Source organism: Morone saxatilis, unplaced genomic scaffold, assembly GCF_004916995.1.
Source record: "Morone saxatilis isolate NCDOM2014 unplaced genomic scaffold, NCSU_SB_2.0 Contig7, whole genome shotgun sequence".
NCBI lineage: Eukaryota > Metazoa > Chordata > Actinopteri > Moronidae > Morone > Morone saxatilis.
The window spans coordinates 1,192,594-1,200,186 of NW_023340246.1; the positions used below are offsets into that span (position 1 = coordinate 1,192,594).

The 7,593-nt window shown below is 38.7% G+C and overlaps 1 protein-coding gene across 1 annotated transcript in view; it reads left to right on the forward strand.

The window, feature by feature from the left end:
* The window catches only part of lrfn2b (leucine rich repeat and fibronectin type III domain containing 2b), a gene marked incomplete at its 5' end in the record, with an annotated part of 71,216 nt that overhangs the window by 11,482 nt on the left and 52,141 nt on the right, over window positions 1–7,593 (forward strand). Inside the window, 1 exon segment of the mRNA XM_035678088.1 lies at window positions 3,255–3,354.

Here is a 7,593-nt window from a genome sequence, read left to right on the forward strand (position 1 = left end):
TTCTATTTCTTTGCCAATAAAACAAGAGAACAATTAGGGTTGTTGCTATTTATTAGTTAATTATGCCTTAATTTTACTGGTCCGGGCCCACTAACCAAAATGAGTTTGACACCCCTGGTATATATGGACAGAGCTTCCAGGTCTGTGAAGTAAAGCCAATGCGGAAGTGTCTTAAACTTGCATTCTAAGTAAAAGCCAGCAGGGGCAGCTCCATGGACTGCAATAAGAACTGCTACCATGCAGTCTAATGGACATAACTTGATTTATTAGCTCAGTAAACAGTTTCTTAATGACTTTATGGTCTTAATATAGTTTCAGTCTTCCATACAGCATAATGTTCATTTAGTAAATGATGGTCCAATTTAGAGAAAAATAGACAACGAAGCAGAACATGCTTTAGGGCGGGGCTACGCACCAAACTCAGAGAAAACTGTCCAACTAGGCAGTGCTGATTAAATACGAATCCAGATTCTGTTACTGCGTTGACTATTTCTCTCCTAAAATCTTTTCAGAAACATATTTTAGTGTACTGATTAGCTGTAATACAAGACTGTGTGTGACCAGGCGAGCTGCTATTGTTTCCTGCTACGGATGAGTGTGGATCGTGGAACTGTGCAGCCAATTAGAGCAGCTCAACTGGCAGTACGTCACTTCCGCTGGCTCCATTTAACTGTCATGGCAATGACAAACTTGAGACTTCAAAGCAGTACTCCACAAACCAATGTGCAGTGTTCAACTCTAAATTAAAGTGGGCACACGCAGCAAGGAACTGGATCATTGTTTATCATTCAATTGCCATTAATTGAGTGCAGATGGGCTCCTGCCACGACAACCACTTCACAGCCTCATATTTCAGCAGTTAGTGCTCAAACTAATAAAAGCTATGGAAAATAGCAAGTTGCTATTCTCCTTAGCCAAATGATGTTATGATATTGGCAGCATGAAAGTGTTGCTCTATTATGCTTTTTTGTTTACTGTGCCTCTTTTCTCAGCAATAGATGTAAATTAAAATCCAATAATGGAATACATTTTGTTTTTGTTTCAGTAACAAGAGTTAAGAGGCATTGTCATGTTCAAAACTGTCACATTGGAAGCACGCTATAACAGGGATACACAAATGTTTGTCATACTCTGAGAATTCAGGATTCTGATTCTGAATCTGGACGTCCAAATCAACAGTCGGAGGAGGAAAGAAATGAGTTTTTAAAAAATCTCTATTTTCTCAAGTACAGTATCCAAGTGCAATTTTGAGGTACTTGAGATACTTGAGTGTTTCCAATTTCTGCTTCTTTGTACTTCTACAACACATTTATCTGACAGGAATAGTTACTAGTTAGTTACCTTTTGGATTAATGTACGACCTTTGAAATATTTTTAGTACCCTCTGACCAGCACAAAACATTTTTGTCGCTAATAAATCCTTTATCAAGAGGTACAATGCCGCACAACTTTGTAATTGTAAAACACTTAAATGCTAAATTTCAATTGTAATGCAAACCACATCTTTAGTTTACAGCATTTGAGGATTGCATTGAAAAATGGGAATATTGAATACGAAATGTTTATTGAACGTACATTTAACTTTTTTTATTGAACTTATTATTATTGTTTTAGGAAAAATGCATGACTGATATTTTGCATGCATACCCCCAATTGAGAAACACTGAGCTAAACCATGTGAACACAATGGTACTGTTCTTTAGGTGCTGTATTTGTTAGGGATGTCCGATATTGGCTTTTCTGCCGATATCCGATATTCCGATATTGTCCAACTCTCAATTTCCGATACCGATATTACCCGATACCGATATATGCAGGCTTTTTACACCAAAACTGTTAGGTAACAACATAACAATTTCCTATTGTGGAATTAAACACATTATGCCTAATTTTTATTGTGATGCCTCACTGGTAGGGTGGCCATTTCCTTCACATCAAAAAAGGAGGACACTTTGCATAACACGGGACATCGCAAGCAGATATTTGTTTCGGTATGATCTGGTTTTTTAAATGTTAATGTTTTTTCCACCAGATTACATAAAGCTGCTAACGTACCACATGAGCTAATATAATAAATTTTTTTTATTCAAGATACAACTATGACATCGTGCCCTTCCAATTCAGAATTCATAGGTCTAAATAAACATCATACAGAACTGGTTTAATGTTTTTTATCTGGATAAGGATAAAGGGTAAAAAATACACAGCACTCTGATTTTCAGATGTATACGGCATTTGCCTAGGCTTTGCCCTATACATATGAGTATGAGCATTTTTCAGAATTTCAGTCCCCAACAACCGATGTTAGCTCACGTTACTTTCTCTGGCTGAGAGCTTGATTGACAGCCTGGTGGTAACAACTGCCGTGATTGCATGGCCATTCAACACATGGGCTCCATTTTGAAATATTAAAATTAGCCATGTGTTTGAATAGGTCAGTGACAGGAAAATGTAACCAATGAAATTACTTTATTTTGACACACATTGTTAGCCAATAAGTATTAAACTAACGAGAGATAATGTGTCAAAAGGTGGACCTTTTTAGTTATTTTCTCAAAAGGAGGACAAATGCCCTACGAAGATGCCACCCTAAAACGCCATTGGAATTCATACATAAATGCAACATGGCCTTCCAAAATGTAAACACTGTCTGTGCAAAATAAGAGACCGAACTTCACTTTCATTTTTGTATTGAAATACTGAAAAGAGGCGGCTAAAACGGCTAATCGTACTAGGCGGCTAAGTGCTAGCTAAGGGCTAGCTTTTGGTTGATGTGTTTTAATTGTTTATGCACCTGAAGGAGTGCTGATGTAATTCTAAGCCAATTGTTAGTTTGGTTAAGAAAAACCAGCTCATAGCAGGGTCAAATATTTAAGGTGCATTGGCACCTTATTTTGTGTTAATGTTCATAATTCAATAATCATTCAGCTTTAAAAGTGTTTGCTTGTTAGCCAGCCCGGTTAGGCAACCAACCAGTCTAGCCGTAGTTGTTGTTGTTATACGTCATCCTAGCGGCGCGCCGGTAAACGTCCATGCTGGCGTTCATGCAGGCCTTGGAAATTAGCTGAAGCCTACAGAACAAAACATCGGTTAATAAAAACCCGATAAACCGATAATTCGCGCGGATACTTAAATTTTTTAGTGAATATCGGCATCCCTAGTATTTGTTTCTGCAGAGTGCTTGTGAAAGTATGCCCGACTGTGACTTTTAGTGTGACAGAACTAAAGGTGTGCTGTCATCCTGTTTTCTCCAGGTCGTCTGTTTCCGTTGGTGTAGGAGTGAGAGACGTGGAGGCTGTGATTCGCGGGCTGGGCCCGTGAGAGAACCTATGGCAGAGAGACAGCACAGTGCAGGTAAGACTTGCCAGAAACACAGAGAGGCAAGCAGACAATCTGTGCCCAACTGCAACACAACAAAACAGGACAAACTGTATAAGGATATACCTGGGGAGGAAGCCTTCTGTTGCAGATCGTAGTTTAACATGACTAAATAAAGCCCGCCTAGCAGCACTTACAGGCAACACCCAACAATGCAAGAGTGGTAGATACAACACACAGATGGTCATAGAGCCAGACCGTTACTGATATTTGAGAGTTTAGGACTAGCTTCTCTGTGAGGCTGTACTTAAATGCTAATGTCAGCATGTTAACATGCTCACAGGCACAATGCTAACATGCTCATATTTAGCAAGTATTATATTTTCCATGTTCCATGGCCTGATGATGGTGCTAGATAAGTCAGGTGATCACAAAAGTGAATAAAATACATCCTGTGGGGAACATTAGTGTGTGTACCAAATTCCGTGCCACTCCATGTATCAAGACATTTTACTCTCAACCAAAAATCTCACCCTCACAGTGGCGACCACATGAAATGAATGATTGGGAATGATAGAGGAGAACCCAAGCTAGAATATGACAGTAGCATGAATGTGCTCAGTAAACTTCATAGTGATCTCCATAGTGGAATATTTGTTTTTTATGAATCAAAATTTTGACTGTTTGACGTTGGCTCTTAACACACACTCATCCAAACCTAATGGCAGTAACAGCTGAAATGATTTATATAATGTCTTACATGTGCCTGAACTTTTTTATATATTATCGAATTTAGGATTTTAAATTTTGCCGTTTGATCTTAATAATCTAATAGTTGCAAATCAGAAAGTGGACCATAAATCACTTTTTTTTCCTGACACACTACCATGTTCGACTGAGCGTACTGAGCTGGGATTGACCCCTGGCACACTCGTTCTGATTGTCAGAGCCGACCAACTGGATGGATGTTAGAGATACATTACTTCTGATTGCTGAGGCCGACTATGGCCTTTTTGGGGATTCACACATCCGAAAAGCTGTGGTGAAAAGACTGAGAGGAAGAGGGGAGGTAGTTACTAAAATAGTCTTCAGGCTGATGCCGTAGGAACAAACACTAGAGGCTGCAGCTTTTGTACTTTATATAAGTCAGTGTTTGCAAGAGGCTTCCTGCCCATGTCAGAGGCTGGGAAACTTTCTCAATATTTTAAACTACACCAAGCAGTTCTCCTGAGATAGTGAGCTATTTGGAGAAGTCTTAATTTCCACTCAAACACACCATGAAAGTGTTCTTGTCACCTCCCCTACCAAGTAAATTGTACTCACTGCTGCTGTATTTAAACGTACAATATGTAATTTTTGCCGCTAGGGGTTCCACCGCCAGTGCCATCATTGCAGTCAGCTTCTCCCTTGTTTCTCTGATAACTAAAGATCATTCAATCTAAAGTTAAAAACCACCCAGATCTAAACAGTGGATGGTAAAAATGTGGCTTGAAACTGAACATTGACAGGCGACCGGTGAAATACAGCATTACCTAAATAAAATGACAGATTTCTCTGAGTTTAAACATTGTTGGAAACATTTAGGATAATGTAAGTACACAACTTAACTACATATAGAACATAGTTCTGGAGTTTTTAGACATTTTAATGCAGAAATGTTAAACATTAAAGCTGACAGGCATGGATTGGAGTGGAATTAATAAAAATGAAGACAATTTATACAGAAATATATCTGAGCAGTGAAGTAGGAGTAGGTTTAGAAGAAGAGCGGCTAATACATGAGTTCAGAACCAGGATCTATCAGCGCTGTGTGGGGTTCATCATTCTTCAAGCTAATCCAGAGCAGTCCTTAGGAATGACAGATGCTCGACTTTAAAGGCATTGACAGCAAATGCCTCTTTCATCCACAGAGGGCAGCCATGCATCACCTTCCAGCCCTCCAACAGCAAATCAATCTGTAGCAACCAGGTAGAACAGGAGGCCAGCAAGAGCAACACAGTCAAACAAAAGAGACAATAGAAGAATGCTGAATGCACCGCACATTGACAAGAGGTGTCTTTTTAAAACATATAAATTATTTGTTACATTTATTTGTATACAATGATTTGATGTGACAATTTATCTATTAATATGTTGGATTTATGTTAATGTGTATCAGCAAAATGTGATACTGACACTGTATCCTCTACATGCTTTGGTGGTCAAGTAATAGTAATACAACAATAATAAATAGACTTAAGACTGGATAGACTTTCAAAATGAAACTTGCTGAGAAACGTTTTAGTTGCAGTTTGGTAAGGTTTGATAATTCTTTACCGGAACTCGTATATGGTACTCATATAAGGATCACTTGACAAGTAATAGTTTAAGGGTTAAACCTCTTTTGGTCTTTCAACCCTATAACGTAGTATCTCTTTTTAAGGTTCAGATCTCTTTAAAAGCACCAGGTGAGGGTTCAGAGCAGAGCTGTTCTTTTTCTCTCTGAGGGCAATGAAATTTCCTACAGACAGGATTTCATGTATTTTTTCAGTCATATTCTTTCAGGCTGGTCCTCTTATCCCTAAAGAGCCTGAGCAGTGATTGCAGCTGAGTGGATCAATCTGAGAATTGCCTTTGAAATTCAGAGAGTACCCAGGCTGCAATCCTTCTGATTATGTTTCACGGATAATGTGAAGACTTTACCACACCGCGAGTGTACACCTTCCCAGTATTGAGTTGTATCCCCTTATGAACAACTCAACTGGCTTGAGGCTTAAAACGTCTTTTCAAGTCACCTTTCAGTTCATCTGCAGCGCCCACTCAGGACTGATGCAAATGGGATGATGAAATCAATGAAGGATCAGAGTTTCTCACTCACTCAGTCTATTTACAGCCCAACTTTTCTAAATATTATGCTGCTTTCTTTTGTCCAATCAGTTTATCCCATATTGTGAAATGTCATGAAATGGAATTCTAAATTGTTTTCCATATGCAAGCCTCCTCATGTTGCAAATAAATATGATGTGAACAAATATTCATTGGGGAATACCAAATACATGACAGCTTCATTTGAATAATATTGACTCAGTATAATAATATTGACCCCTATATACAGTCTTCAAAGGCCTTTGTAGTGTTGAACACCACTGCTTTCTGTGACCTGCTTTATATTAAGCTGGCGTGTCACCCTTAATACCTGTTTAGGAGCAAGACGAGTGACAAGCAAATCTCAGCAACATGGACTCCCACTGCTTAGTCTGATGCAGTGTTTGGTTCACTGATAATCTAATTCAGTTTGTCAGGTGGTATTACGGCTGTCGGCCTTCATGCTGCCGAATATTATCTCCCAGAATCAGAGGGGCTGTGGCAATCTCGGCTCTCGTAGATCAAAGTCGCCCCTCACCTGCCCCCCCACCCCAGGGATGGAGTGAACCTCACGAGGCCCAAAAGGCAGAGCGCCACAGGGGTCAGAGTCCCTGGTCTCTAGCTCTAACTCGCCAGGCAACTCAAGTAGTACTCAGCCCAGAGACGGATATACAGAGGAGATGACAGATGTACAGTATGTGAAGACCATTAGTGTTACCAGATAAGAAATACAGTTTTAACGAATATGTGAATATTTACCTGTGTTCCTGTTAATTTGTCCTCCCTATCTTTGTTACTAGATAGGAAGTCGTCATTTTCAATTAATAAATGAACACATTTAGGAACTTGCTGCCATTAGATACACTGCAAATGTAACTTTTTTTCCATTCTACGAGGGATGGTAAGATTCAGAGATTCTCATTGGTGCACAGGCATAAAGGTTCAAGATGCGATTAGTCCGAGTGTGCATTGGATACAATTTAGGATGAACTCGGGATGCATCATTTCAACATCTTTGCAACTATAAACTCAATCGCTCTTTTCCTTCTGTCCTTATAGGAATACTTTCTAGTGTGATATGTATGTGTACGATTGGCTAGGATCCAAAAGCTTTTCTCTCCCATTTTACAAGAAATTATATTATATTTTGGATCATAAAGAGAAAACTTTCTGTTTGAATACTTTATTTTAGGAAAATCCTTTGTCCACAAATGTAAATGTATTAAGACACATACCTTATTGTTGTTTTTTAGGAAAGAATTAGCTCAGTAGAACAAAAAACTTTTTTTAATGCCTTTAAATTATTAGAATTAGTATTATTTATAATCATTATTATTAGATTTAGTGGCATCTAGCATTGTAGTTGCAGATTGCAATTCCCTGTATAACATATATTCTATTTCTGACTATAGATCCTCTTAAATGTTACAC